The sequence below is a fragment of the Struthio camelus genome, chromosome 1, assembly GCF_040807025.1.
Source record: "Struthio camelus isolate bStrCam1 chromosome 1, bStrCam1.hap1, whole genome shotgun sequence".
Classification (NCBI taxonomy): Eukaryota; Metazoa; Chordata; class Aves; order Struthioniformes; family Struthionidae; genus Struthio; species Struthio camelus.
Genome location: NC_090942.1, coordinates 219,423,079 through 219,438,518, shown reverse-complemented (window position 1 = coordinate 219,438,518; position 15,440 = coordinate 219,423,079). Strand labels below are relative to the sequence as shown.

At 46.0% G+C, this 15,440-nt stretch overlaps 1 long non-coding RNA gene across 1 annotated transcript in view; it reads right to left on the bottom strand.

The window, feature by feature from the left end:
• Nucleotides 1–12,278: 12,278 nt before the first annotated feature.
• The window catches only part of LOC138065656 (uncharacterized), a 1,053,146-nt gene continuing 1,049,984 nt past the window's right edge, over nucleotides 12,279–15,440 (bottom strand). Inside the window, exon 7 of the long non-coding RNA XR_011138763.1 lies at nucleotides 12,279–12,424. This is a non-coding gene — a long non-coding RNA (uncharacterized lncRNA). The remainder of the gene's footprint in view (nucleotides 12,425–15,440) is intronic.

Sequence of the window (15,440 nt, the reverse complement as noted above, 5' to 3'; positions counted from 1 at the left end):
ACCCTTTGAATGCAGGCAAGAGCATAGGCTCGTCCCTTGAAGGCTTGTCCCTTGCAAATCAGTGCAACAGTGAGAGAGAGATGTTTTCCTACCTTTACCCTCCCCACTCTACACACACCATACTAATATACACACACACACGGATATAGAAATATACAAACACACGCATGCATGCATGCATATAGATACATGTATACATATATATGCATATATATATATATATATACACACACATTCCCTGTTTTTTCCACCCAAGCCTACAAAAGTGTTACAGGCTGAGACGCCAAGTGGGAGGTGCCTGGCTCCGCAAAGGCCAATGAAATAAATTAAATACAAATTACTGGCTCAGCCCCAGCTTCCCCCCAGCTCCTCCGAACCGGAGGAAGGTTTGGCTTTCCGACGGCTCATACCCTGCCCTTGACTTCTCGCCGCCGGAGCCAGGGCGCCTGAGCGCTGCTGGTCCATGCGGGCTGCTGGCGGAGCGTAAGGCGATGTAACCGGGAAATCTGGGGTATTGCAGGCACATATGGCGCACACGTTGGGAGCAGAGCGCTTTCCATGGGGCCACCCTGCTAGGAAGCGATTTTTTTTTTTTTTTTTGGAGGGGAGGGGGGTGGTCAGCGAGGCAGAAGGATTTTGGGCTTGGGTAGGTTGGGCTCTGCAGAGTTGCCTTCGCCCCCCCTCCCGGCCTGAAGCAGAGGGACTTGCCACCGCACGGCAGAAGTTTACCTAGGAAAGGACACGGGCAACTTCCAACTTCAAAGCCTTACTCTCTCTCTTTTTTTTTTTTTTTCCCCCCTCATTTTGTGTCACTCCCTTCACACTGAACTTTTCTAAAGAAAAAGAAAAAGAAAGAAAAAAAAAAAGCCAACGCTATGTATTCAACACCAGGCTTCAGTGCAAAAAGTTAAAAATCTTTATCCAGGTTGGGGGAAGTGGATAGATTTTTTTTTAATTTATTTTAGTCTTTTTTTTTTTTTTTGGTTAAAAAATTGTAAAGAACTGAACTTTCCTGGAAGAGCCATGAGTAAATGCGTTCAAGACACAGAAAGGTCTTGTCTATCAAGTCAAGAAGTATTCAGTCAGATCTATTTTGGCTGTATGAAAAGAATATTTCAAAGATTGCGTATCCCAGAAGACCAGAAAGACTACTGCATAAATATGTATTTTCTAATCTTTGCTCAAATTATGTGCTTACATGGTTGTAACCACTGCAACTTCCACATAGACGTGGTAATAAAGGGTAAATATACACTGCCTCACACAACACTTAAAGTTTTTTTTTTTTTTTGAAGATTTGGCATACCTTAACTAATACTTATTTCAAAGTAAAATACCCCAAACAAAAAAAAAAGTATTTTTATCTAAACAACAACAACAACAAAGAGTAAATGTTCATTGGTAGCAGCCTGTTTTTATGTTCTGCAATCAGAATTTGTTTTTCAATATGCAAACTGCTGAGAATATAAGCACGAGCCTGAACCACTGCACTTCTGCCAGACGCGCTCACATCTTTTCCCAAACACCAGACTGATGTGTTTTTTTTTTTTTTAAATACTGGAAGGGCACGGCTGGAAGCAGGGCTTTAAACACTGAATGTCTAAGAGCCAGAATTGCCTCCCAAGTTGCAGTAAAGCACATCTTTCCTATTTTTTTTCTCGGAGACCAAACCGCCCCTTGGAAAATGGGAGATTCCCCCCCCCCCCAAAACACACACCTTTTCCCCATCCCCAAGTCTCCCACAGATCCAAATGTAAACACACATACACACACACACACACATACACACACACACACACTCCCACACCACTCTGCAGCAGGAGCAGGGCACGGGGACGGGGCGTGGGGTTGAGGCACAGCTTTGTGCAGCTCAAAATCCTAAGACTTTTATAATATATATATATATTTTTTCCCTTGCTTTTCCTATTACATAAATGCCAACGAATGATCTTAAAGCTGCATCCTCGCTCCGGCACCTCCAAATCTGCGCTGCTCCCTCCGCCACACCGCTCGGGGTGCAGAGAGCAGGGCTGGGGGGGGGGGTGCATGGGAGAGATCCCCCCCCTTTTACCCCTCCTCCCCTCCCCCCCCCCAAAAAAAAAAAAACCCTGGAGCAAGGGCTGGTCCCCAACGCCTCCAGCATCTTTGCCGGAGCTGGGCTCCTGCCTGGATTGCTGCAAAGTGTGCGGAGGGAGCAACCGAGCGAGCTGTGCGGGGAGGGAGGGATGGTTGGGGAGGAAAAGCTGGGATTCAGGGAGCTTCTCCCCAACCCCAACCCCTGTGTCTACGCGTTGGGGACTGGGGGGGGGGGGAGGGGGGAGGAAAGGAAAACGGGAGGGAGGCGAGAACACACAAAAAAATGCACTTTCGGAGCAAAATGCAAGCTTACCATGTCTGCAGGCTTCCCCCGCACTGAAATGCCACTTTACGTGTCCAGCGATCCCAAAGTGGGCAACTACGGCCAGGCGCCGGAGCTCATCGCAGCAGGCAGCTCGACCATACACCGCCACCACCCCCAAAAAAATGAAAATCAAAAGCAAAATAATAATAATAGTAATAATTATTAAAAAAAAAAAAAAACAGACTGGTCCAGCTTCTTTCCTGGCAGGAATCGTCCCTGGTAGGACTGCCCAAAATAAGCAGCTGCAATCCAAAGGCTTTATTTAAAGCTTCCCCCCCTCCTCCTCCTCCTCTCCTTGCCTCGCTCTCTCTCTCTCTCCCTCTCCCTGTTACACACAGAGAGAAAGGGAGACACACACAGGTTACATGAATGGGAGGCAGGAGCCGGCGCTGCCGGGCGGGCGGTGACAGGCGCACACGCGGCCGGCTGCTGCGCGCCGCCGGGGCGGCGGGCCGGGGGCGCGGGGTGCGCACGGGGTGGGCATGGGCGCGAGCACGCAGTGGGTGTGAAACGGGCACGGCATGACATGCCACGCGGTGGGCATGGCACGGGCACGGGCATAGTGTGGGCATGGCACGGGTGCGGACATGGCATGGGCATGGGCATGGGGTGGACATGGCATGGGTAAGGGCATGGCATGGGCACAGGGTGGGCATGGCGTGGGTACAGGCATGGGCATGGCCATGGGGTAGGCATGGCACGGGTGCGGACATGGCATGGATAAGGGCATGGGCATGGGGTGGACATGGCACGGGTGCGGACATGGCATGGGTAAGGGCATGGCATGGGCACAGGGTGGGCATGGCATGGGTACAGGCATGGGCATGGCCATGGGGTAGGCATGGCACGGGTGCGGACATGGTATGGGCATAGGCATGGGGTGGGCATGGCACAGGTGTGGACATAGAGTGGGCATGGCAGAGGTACGGACACAGCATGGGCACCGGGTAGGCATGGCATAGGTGCTGGCATGGTATGGGTAAGGACATGGAATGGGCAAGGGTATGGGATGGGCATGGCATGGGTACAGGCATGGGATGGACACAGGCATGGGCACAGGCATGAGCATGGGTACAGACATAGCATGGTGTGGGCATGGGCATAGGTATGGAAGTGGCGTGGGCATGGCATAGCAGGGGCATGGGTTGGGCATGGCACGGGTTTGGGCATTGGGTGGGCACAGGCATGGGATGGGCATGGCATGGGTTCAGGCATCGGAACAGGCATGGGTATGGGGTGGGCGTGGCATGGTGTAGGCATTGGCATAGGGTGGCATGGGCATGGGATGGGTATAAAATGGGTATGGCATGACGTGCCATGGGCATGGCGTGGCATGGCATGAGAATGGAAGTGGTGTGGGCATGGCATACCATGGACATGGGGTGGGCATGGCACGGGCACGGGCATGGACGTGGGCATGGGGTGAGCATGGCACGGGCATGGTGTGGCATGGGCATGGGCACGGGGTGGAGTATGAAATGGGCACGGTATTACATGGCATGGGCGTGGGGTAGGCATGGCATGGGTACAGAAGTGGCATGGACATGGCATAGTATGGGCATGGAGTGGGCATGGCACGGGCATAGACATGGCATGGGCATGGGCTGGCACGGGCATGGAGCGGGTATGTAATGGGCACAGGCATGGCATGGCATGGGCACTGGCATAGCACGGGAATAGGCATGGGGTAGGCATGGCACAGGTACAAACATGACATGGGCACAGGCATGGGGTGGGCATGGCATGGGTATGGGCACGGGGTGAGCACAGGCATGGGGTGGGCATGGCATGGGTAAAGGCATGGGCACAGGCATGGGCATGGGGTGGGTATGAAATGAGTATGGCATGACGTGGCATGGGCATGGGGTGGGCATGGCATGGGTACAGAAGTGGCGTGGGCATGGCATAGCACGGGCATGGGGTGGACATGGCACGGACATGGGCATGGGGTGGGCATGGCATGGATACAGACATAGCATGGGCACAGGGAGAGTGAGGCAATGGGAATGGGAGGGCGTGGGTATGGCATGGGCAAGAGCATGGACAGGGGCATGGACATGGGGTGAGTATGGGGGGAATGGGCATGGCACGGATGGGGCATGGCCGTGGCGGGACATGGGCACTGCATGGGAATGGGCATGGACAGGGCACAGATATGGGATGCCCATGGGGAGGGGATGGGCTCTGGATGCACGGAATGAGCATGGAGGAGGGCATAGACATGGGATGGGCATGGGTATGGGCACGGGGAAGGAATGAGTATGGACTTGAGGGGATGAGTATTGGCATGGTAGGACATGGGCATGGCATGGGCAAAGACATGGGATAGACATGGGAATGGGGGGCATAGGCATGAAGATGAGCATAGGGATGACATGGGCATGGGCATAGGTAGGGTATGGGCATGCGGAAGGGATAAGCATGGGGATGGCATGAGGAGGGGATAGGATGAGCACAGCTTGGGCATGGGGAGGGCTAAGGATGAGGTGGCACGGGCATGGGGACTGGGATGGGACGAGCATGGCATGAGCATGGGAAGACGTGGGGATGAGGTGGGATTGGCATGGGACGGGCATGGGGTGGGGTGAGAATGAGGGTTGAGATGGGATGAGCATGCGTGGACATGGGGAACCGGCTCACGTGATGCCTCCATACCCCAGCTCTGGGGAGTCTCCCTTCCTTTCTCTGGGGTAAGGTGGGCTCTAGCCTCCACACACGCAATAAAAACAAGGAAACCTCTGTTGCTTCCTCACCCCTAGTTAAGTAACTTGCATAACCTCTCTCCCTTTTGGGATGAGGAAGCATCCGTCCATAATAGTGTAGTCCAAAGGTTTTTTTTGACTCTCACATCCATAATTGTGTTATTTAATAATTTAAATAAGAATCCTCAGGGAGGACAAAGTTCACAAGATATTAGTTGCATAATTTAAGGTTACTTCTTTGTGGCGAGGAGAACCAGTGCTGCATGTTTCTGTCTTTTATTATTTATTTATTTATTTATTTTAAACTGTAGTGACAGGAAATTAGGGCTATTTAGTGCTGTTATTCAAGTAGCAGGTCTGAAGGGAGAAAGGGTGCTGTTATTTCTAAGCTATAGCGTCAGGCCTTGCCTCTGCTTTGCTGCCCAAGCTTGGGCAAGTCCTGGATAACTTATCCCTGCCAGGTTTCATCAATGACCTGTTGCCATTTACACTTGTTCTGTCATTCTCTCATTTACCAAGCAATCAGGCTTTTCTGTTTTAAATCCCTCCTCAAATTTTACTCCTACGAAATTTTGCAGCAGCAATCTCTGCATGGCTTATGTCAGCATCACAAGTCTTGGACTGTCACTGGCTTAGACCCTGAAACTGTACTGTAAGAAGACTGCTGCACGTAATGGACTGCAGTACTTCACATTGTGCTTGCGGTACATGGAACTGCCCTCCTCATCGTGTACCTTTAAATCAGCCAGGTGCAAGTCTGCTACGTTCTGGGTTTTTTTGTTTTTTTTTTTGTTTTTTTTTTTTCCTATCCTAAATTTTCCAGCTTTTGAGGAAAATAAGAAAGTAAGACTGTATTTTATTCTAAACGCAGAAATTAGGGTAAAAAAGGCACACTGCAAATCAGAACATAATTCTAAACAGCAGATTTCTTGATAGAAAGGTCTGCTTTGCAAAATAGCTGCTGCTGTTCACTGTTTTTTTCAGACATACCTGTTAAAAATGAAGTGTATTTGCATTGGCCTTATTGCCTCTGGAACATATTCCACATCGGGAATCTAGAATCTAGACAAAGGTAATTTAGGTCTCTGGAACAGCAAGGTTTAATTGAGAAATATATATATATTGTTAGGAACGGACCCCATCTAAATTCAATGGTAATTGTATCAGCCTTTCAAAAATCATACAGTATGCAAGCTTCCAAAATTTCTGAACAAGAAACATTTCCATTTAAATGCCAAGAGGCAATTTTCCCTCTCTTGTTCAATACTAAATCAGTCACATGGGCAGTTTCCATTTGATTTTAGAAAGGAAATGGAATGTCTTCACTTCCAATTGCATATAACTTTTGCTTTTTCTTGTTCTCTTAGTGCTCTTACTTGTTTGCAGTACTTTCCTGCAGTTTGGAAATTCTTCCATTTGATCAGCTTGTTCACTGAAGCTATTTGTTTTACTTATTTATTTTTAATTCCAATAACATAATTAAAAAAACCTAGTAAACCCAAGTGCACAATAGCACACTGTTTGTTTACATTCTGGTTGGTAAATGCAAGTTTAAGAGATCAGCATTGTTTCTGTAATTGGCCTTTTCCTGTTAACTGAACTAGACAATGATGCTCTCCGAGTAAGAAAAAAAAAAGGAAACAATAGTAAATTAATGGGAAAAAAACGACTTTGCTTAGGAAAATCCCCCCTGCTTCAATTCACAGCAAATTACTGTGGTTGTAGAAGTGTGCTGCATACCAATTTGGAGCATATTTTATGAAGATGTTCATTTTAAAATGTCAGTATTCACCAACCTGCTGTATTGTGGATGTGTCCTGCACCATAGCAGATTTGCACAGCTGAAATGCTCCTTGTGAATAGCCTCACATTAAGTCAACTGTTTTCTTCCAAATCGTGTTTTTTGTTTGTTTGTTTTTCAGAATTTTTAAAGAGGCTACAGAGGCTACATCTGTGCAAGGAGAAGGTGACTGAACAGACTAATCCATTAGCCTACTAGACGTTGTGCTCTAGGGGACAAGGAGAGCAAGTCCTGGAGCTGCTGTTCGGATTAGCGCTTAATAGTCCTGATGTCAGGTTGTGCTTCCATATTGACATTTGCTCCCAGAAAACAATGAAAATACCTATCATAAAGTCCTCATTCATCAAGCAAAAAGTAGCAACATCTGCTGTGGTCAAAGGTTTTCTGCTGAAGAAGTTCAGCAGCAGAAGTGTCTTTGGTAGATTAGGTGTAAGCCCTTTACCAAGAGGTGTCCTACTAGCTGACAGTTGCTGCTAATTATTCTTTTTTTTCCCCAGAGCCAAAGGGAAAAAAAATCGTATATTTTGATCAATGGAATTGAAATCATTTACCTTTCACAAATTATAAAATAGTACACACCCATATACCCATTAAGCCTCTTTTTCCAACACTTTCTGATGAGAACAGCTCCTTTCCCACAAGGGGAAAAGCCTTGAATAAAAGGGGTTGCAAAAGCAGGTATTGAGGGTTTGACCCTCAAGTGTCTGTTGTAATTAGTCATTTTGATTAAAGGCACATGAGGATGAGGCACACAAGGGAAGGCTGCAGTGCAAGTGCCCAGCCTCACACTGCTGCAGGACAGAGGAACACGAGAACCACTGCTAATATCAGTTTTGCTATTAGGGATAACGTCAGCGCTGGAAACACGTGGCCCGGTCTCCAGTGCACTCTCACAGCCCCAAGTGCGTAGCCAGGTCCCTGTCGGGCTCAGCCGAAGTCTGCACTACCACATCATTGGTGCACTGGTTCCCATGGTAGCTAGTTTGAAGAAATCCAGCTTCTCCGACATAGTCAGGCTGTCATGGGCAGTGTAGGCAAAACTGGAGTTAAATAAGACATTAAGCATGTGTGTGAGCTTTCATATAGCTCAGATCTGAAGTCCAAAACATGTTCCTGTTACGGCGGAGTAGATCATTTGAGGTACACAGATCGGGATATGGGACGAAGCTTTTAGCCAGCTGGGCAACTGAGGATCAAAACCTGATTCCAGTATGATGGATGATAGGGTTGAACCACAGCTGGATGCTGAGCTGAATCCTAAAGTTCTTACTCTGATTTAGATTATGGCCTCTTTGTCAAAACTCTTGGATGGGCTGGGGGAGTGGAAATCTTAGGGAACTCTTTACAAATGCTCTGGGCAGGGTTTCCCTCCTCTTCCTCCTAACTCCAAGGATGCCTGCAGCTTAACTCAATATGCCCTGACTAGATGAGAAGTCTCCACTGGTGGCACCGTGAGGTGGGTTCCAATAGGGGGATAGACAAAGGTTGTCACCTGGCTATCTCAATGTATTAGTTGATTTCTAGCAGATTGCTAAAGGCTGGAGAGGGTCCTTCTACCTAAACTCTGCTGTTTGAAGCATGTCAGTGGATCTAGGACTTTGGAAGGACAGAACCGAGCATCTACCCACAGTACTGAGTCTTACACCCTTCCTTTCTTTGTTTGCAATGTACCAGTGTCTGTTCACAGAATCACAGAATGGTTGAGGTTGGAAGGGACCTCTGGAGATCATCTAGTCCAACCTCCCTGCTCAAGCAGGGTCACCTAGAGCATATTGCCCAGGATCACATCCAGACGGCTTTTGAATATCTCCAGGGAAGGAGACTCCACCACCTCTCTGGGCAACCTGTTCCAGTGCTCTGTCACCCTCACAGTGAAGAAGTTTTTTCTCAGGTTCAGATGGAACTTCCTGTGGTTCAGTTTCTGCCCATTGCCTCTTGTCCTGTCGCTGGGCACCACGGAGAAGAGGCTGGCCTCATCCTCTTGACACTCCCCCTTCAGATACTTGTACACGTTGATGAGATCCCCTCTCAATCTTCTCTTCTCCAGGCTGAACAGGCCCAGCTCTTGCAGTCTTTCTTCATAGGAGAGATGCTCCAGCCCTCTAATCATCTTGGTAGCCCTCCGCTGGACTCTCTCCAGGAGTGCCATGTCTCTCTTGTACTGGGGAGCCCAGAACTGGACACAGTACTCCAGGTGAGGCCTCACCAGGGCTGAGTAGAGGGGCAGGATCACCTCCCTTGACCTGCTGGCAACACTCTGCCTAATGCACCCTAGGATCCCATTGGCCTTCTTGGCCACAAGGGCACACTGCTGGCTCATGTTTAACTTGTTGTCCACCAGCACTCCCAGGTCCTTCTCGGCAGAGCTACTTTCCAACAGGTCAGTCCCCAGCCTGTACTGGTGCATGGGATTATTCCTGCCTAGGTGCAGGACCTTGCACTTGCCTTTGTTGAACTTCACGAGGTTCCTCTCCGCCCACCTCTCTAGCCTGTCCAGGTCCCTCTGAATGGCAGCACAGCCTTCTGGTGTGTCAGCCTCTCCCCCCAGTTTAGGATCATCAGCAAACTTGCTGAGGGTGCACTCTGTGCCTTCCTCCAGGTCATTGATGAATACATTGAACAAGACTGGACCCAGGACTGACCCCTGAGGGACACCACTAGCCACAGGCCTCCAACTTGACTCTGCGCCATTCACCACAACCCTCTGAGCTCGGCCATCCAGCCAGTTCTCAATCCACCTCACTGTCCACTCATCTAGCCCACACTTCCTGAGCTTACCTAGGAGGATGTGATGGGAGACAGTGTCAAAAGCCTTGCAGAAGTCCAGGGAGACAACATCCACTGCTCTGCCCTCATCTACCCAGCCAGTCATTCCGTCATAGAAGGCTATCAGATTGGTCATACCTGTTGTCATACCTGAGAAACCAGTAGAGGCATAAGATAAAGATGAGAGTCTGCTCCTACTGCTTACTCAGGAAAAGTTCCCATCAAGTGAATTGGACATTTGCCTGAGTGAGTGTTGCAGGATTCGGCCCATATGCTTCTCAGCTCTTATATTTGCATAGTGCAGAATATGCCTACAGTACAGTGCCAATAAAACAAAACTATATACAGTAAACGCGGAAAAATCAAGAGCACAGCTAAGACCACTTACAAACAGCAGCTGAGCTCTGCAGCTGACATCCAGGTTTATAACAGAGTCAGAGACCACGCACTCTTGTGGGTAATATGTACAACACAATTATTTATAGGCAATTAGATGGAAGGTTCTGTAAGTGTATAGGATTTTTCCTTGCCTAAGCCTATTATTTTCTTCTTCCCTCTGAATTATTTATATTTTAACTCTGTAAATATGTCTTTTTTTTTTTTTTTTTTTTTTAAACTATGGAAAGCATTTCAGGAGGCCTTCTTCATGAAAGACTCCTGTTCTTCAAGTAAGTGCTCTGGTATTTTATAAATATGTTATGTATGCCATATGTGGCCAACTTCAGATGAGATACTGGTTTCTTCATTCTAATGAAGTAGAATAAGAATTCTTTGTGTCCGGAAATTCCACTAGTGTCCTTATGAAGGAGGAGGAAGGTTCACATCAAGAAGGTGTGCATCATGTCAAGAAGAGCATGAATTGCCCCAAGGATCCAGTTACTCTTTTTTGCTAGCATATTTTTCTTTTCTAAATATTTAAAAGATGTTCTTTTAATCCATGCGATAGGAGAGAATACTTCTGAATGCACTGCGTATGATAGAATGGCCGTGAACAACTGCAAAACAATCTTTCTTCAACGTAACTGTCCATAAGTATATTAGAACTGCCAAACAATAATTACCCTACTACTGTACTGTGACTTCACATCCAATTTTGCTCACCTCACTGTACAAAAGAATGGAATAGATGACTTTTATACTTTTAATAATAAAAAAATGTTCAGTATTTGATATAGAAACCTGGCTACCAAGGTAATAGGTATATATGAGAACCTATTTAGAATAGCTGCGAGAGTGGAAATTGCTGTTAAATTGCAATGAAAGACTGTGGCATATCAAACAATATTTGAAATCAAATAAAACTTGGAAGGCCAATCTGCACTTATATTCAAGGCATAATGTCATTGTGAAGAAGACTTTTTCTGATGAAATCTGCTGTTTTAGACAACTATGTAATATCTCCTTATTCTCCAGTAAGACCACCTACCTCTACCAGCTTCGAATGTCTCACTCTAGATTTATGCTTGTGCAATAGCAGAATTCATAAGAAATAGACCCCTTTGCATGCTAGATGCTCTTGGGAAATGAAAAGGGAGTATTTCACTATTAGATAGCCCTGATCTTTTGAAAAGAACAGGTCTGCACTGGAAGCACCTCCTTTCCCCTTTTAAAAGCAACTTTTGAGATAGGAGAATAAAGCTGTGCACTTCTCTAGCACCTTCCATTCAGCCATCTCCTCTCCATATTTTGAGCCAGCTATTGACATTTGAGATGGTAAAATAGCACGGTATTGTATGATTGCAGAGAGAAAAGGGGAACTTGTGGAAACGGCACAGCAAATCTGAGTACGACTACTGACTCTTATACACATTTTCATCACTTGTTAATCTCTTAGGGCTCAACCAAAAGCCCATCTCAATGAATTCCCACTGGACAAATAAACACTATCCAAACTTCCTCAAGCCCCTGCCCGGGCCAGCTCCATCAACCAACAGACGTTGCATGTGAACAGCCACTACATATAAACACAGAGCTGTCAGGCTGTGCTCCCACCTTCTGCTGTGTCCTCCAGATAAATTGTGTTAGTTTACAGGCAAAATCTAGTTTGCATTATTGTTTGCACTTCAGAGTCAATATGGATATGGACGAATAACCTGAAATATATGCCTTGTGCATCATTAATAACAGCGTACCCTTTCTGCAGCTATATGACAATTCCCAAGCACTTTATTTAATAGTAAGCGATTCATCACGTCTGCTGTATCACGGCCAGGTAGTCAGGATCCCCAATTTACAAGAGGCTCTATCCTCTATGCCTATTTGTACAGCTTACATCAAGACAGACCAATAGTTTGAGTCTTTCTGAGCTTTCAGTTCAGAAAATCCCAGTTCAGTTCCCTACTGTAGCAGAAAATGACCTAGGCTTCAGTTTCCTGTCTGCAATATACAGATAAAAATACTTCCTCACTTCATCAGATGTTGTGAGGACAAATGCATTAAAGACTGAGAGTCTCACTAGTACTACAATAGTCATAATTATCTCAATAGATACATGTAATGCAAGTCCAGTGATATTTAATACAATACCCTATGCATATAAACCATGAGTCAGGTCTGATACAAACATAAACTAGGTTAAGGAGTTAAAAATGGTGCTTACTTGCACACTCTTCCCTGGCTTATGCTCCATTAAAGTTTGTATATCACAGATTCAGCTCTCAGTCACAACGCAGAAAGTCTGCTGAAGTCAGTGGTTTTATTCCAGCTGTACACTCATGTAGGCAGGAGCCCATTGTCTGGGCTGAGACACTCAATCTAGAAGAGGAAGAATAAAAGGACTCCGATGTGTAAAGTCATTCATTACAATTTGAACTGAACAAGGAAATCGGCAGGGTTGCTGGAGGTTAAGCAAGGGCAGAAATAGGTCTTTCATCATTAGAATGCCATACACCAAAAAAAAAAAAAAAAAAAGGAAAAGAAAGGTCTAATCCTGCAAATCTCTGCTCACATCTCTTGTCTATATTCATGCAAGGAATCATAAAGAAACAATCATGTACCTGCACATTTGCAGAAACAGATGCAAAATTCATTTATAGCAGAATTTCATAAGCAAGCAACTATTTTTCCCTCAGATAGAGCTCCAATGAAATTTTGATATGACCTTTATACACTTTCATATAAAATAAGATTATTTGGAATGCCATCCTACATAAGTAAATTTTCTACAGTATCTTCGAAGTCAGACATGAGAATACCCCTCAGAAGTCAGTGAATATTTTTGAAGATTGGACTTGATGTTTCTAAGAGCAATTTTTGCAATAGAAGAAAAGAGAGGAGAAGGTTGATTAAAAAGCTGACAATATTGAAGGCTCATCAGATTACTGCCAAATGTAGAGTGAAAGTTATTTTGGAATGCTGCAGCAGCATCGTTACTTGTTTTATTGTACTGGATACCTTTAGCCTTGATGACTTTATACAGGCATCAAGAGAACGGGATGGGTTTTTGTAGCTACTCTACAAATGTAAATAAAAATTTAAATGATACCGTTTCTTTCACAATTGCAGAAAGTGACAGTCTTTTCTAGAACCTTTTATTCTCTCCAAGACTGCCTCTCACTGCAGTTAGCATCCGCAGAGTTCAAGTAAACAGAGAGATGAGGAAGACTTAAACCAGCAGAGCTTAATGACACCTTCCTTCACAGTTGCCACCACTCAGACCATCCAAGGAGTCATTGCAAGGGACAAGCGGATGGTGCAGAGGAGGGATATCCTGTGGGCAGGGAGAAGGTTTGAGTATATGAGACAGAGAGGGTGCTGGCTGCAAAAAGGGCAGCGGTGATCTCATTTGCTGGTACTGAGACCAGCTATATCCAAACCAGGAGCCCTCTCACACCGCCCACAAGGCTCTGGGTTCTGCTTTCTAATAGCAGAGTGTAAGGTCACCTTATGGAAAATCTCCATCATTGCAAAACCACGGGGACAGCAGTTCATGAGCTGATCTTGCCATCATGTCTGTGACCCAAGTCCCTCATGAATGACAGCAGAAGACCTTCAAGTCATTTTTTCCCTTCACATTCTTAAGGATTTGACATAATTATCGGTATCTAACAGGCTAACTAAAAAAAAAATGCCTAATCCTATAGATTGTTACTGATGAGTCTAACGGCAATCAAAAAACACAGTAATGGAACTGCTGTTGTGCACCACTACTACTAAACCCCGATGAGGTTGCAGAGGCTGAAGTTTTGCCATAGCATTTTCAAATTTAGAGAGAACAGTTTTAGAGACTAATGTTTGAATGGTGGGTTTAGGGTTTAGTAGACAGTAGGTTTAAAAATAATCTATTTTTCCTCTTTGAGAGCCCCAGACATAATTAGCCTATGTTGCCTGTTAGGCTTGATCACGCCTGATCTGGCCGTTTTCGGAGTGCAGCTGGATGAGAGGATGGGTTTAGTCATTTGCAGGATCAGAAACTACATTCTTAATATGCTATTTAATGTATCCTATTTGACTGGGTAAAGAAAACCATCAAAAAAGGTTGCCTGAGCTTATCGGGCTGGATTAAGAGTAGGCCTGTGAATTCTTTTAACCGACAACACACGAAGGAGTAAAAGAGCTGACCACCTATCTGCCTGACTTTCCCTTTCCTCCTCAAGTGACTAGCAACCCATTTTTCTGTGCATCTACAGAAAATAGAAACAAGACTTAAACTCATACCTTGAACACAAAATAAGGTAATCCACTTACCCTTTCAATTCCTTTTTGCTGCAGCAGTGCCTGATACATGACATCTGTTAACAAGGGACATAATCCCCCTACCCCGTAACTCCATACTGTTCGTTCTCAGACCTGACGGCCTCATTTCCAAAGGAAATACAGCTTTTACTGTAGCGCTGTCTGTCCATCTGGCCACCCATCTGTCCATCCTGTGCCCGGCAATGTATTCTGAACCTGTTGGCTAGTTTCGCCCTGTTCTCTAAGGGGGTGAAAGATTAAAAGAGATAAATATCCTACCAGTTTTATGAAAATCAGTGGCACGGGAGAGGCGAAAGACAATGTGCAGCTGACCTGAGTGAAAGGCGGCAGCATAAGCTCGTTAGCTAATTGCTCTGTTTCGCCCGCCAGCTGGCCAGTGAGCACAGGCCAACTGGCCAGCTAATCTACCTGTTAGCGGCTTGGAGCTCCTTGCGGTGCATCTGGCCAACAGGCAAGGAAGGAGAGGAGTGAGCCGGGGACACGGGTAGAGGCCTTGTGTGCGTACAAGAGTAGAGAAAGTGGAAATAAAGACAAGATGAGGGCTTGTTTGTTCCTGCCTTGCTGGAGAACAAGGTTGGGTTTTCCTTCTCCAGCGAACAGAAGAACAATATATGCTGTCAGGATGAAGGCATCTCACCTATGCAGCTAGATAAGTAGGGATAATAGTCCATTTAGATTATCGAGCAAATCTCTTTTCTCTTCAGAGCCCAACAACAGCCCCTCTGGTTAAAAGAAAAGGCCCCCATAACCCTACGCTTTGTTTCAGACAACTGCCAGTAGAGAGTACTTAAGGAAAGAATATAAAAATAGGACATGCATGGAGAACAACTTATAAAAGGAGTCTTATTATTCCTTCTCCACAGCTAATAAACGGAGGCAAAAACAGGCTAAGAGCAACTACCTGGTTCTGGTTTGCACACTGCATTATCCCGAAGCATAAAGCAGACCATAAGGCGGGCTTTAAATTCTCTTCACTCCCACCCAAACTGCTCCATGATGCTGTCGTCGGTGTAAGTGAGAAACGCGCACGCAAAGGCAAACCGGATTACATTTTAAAAGCTCAACTTAAAACGCC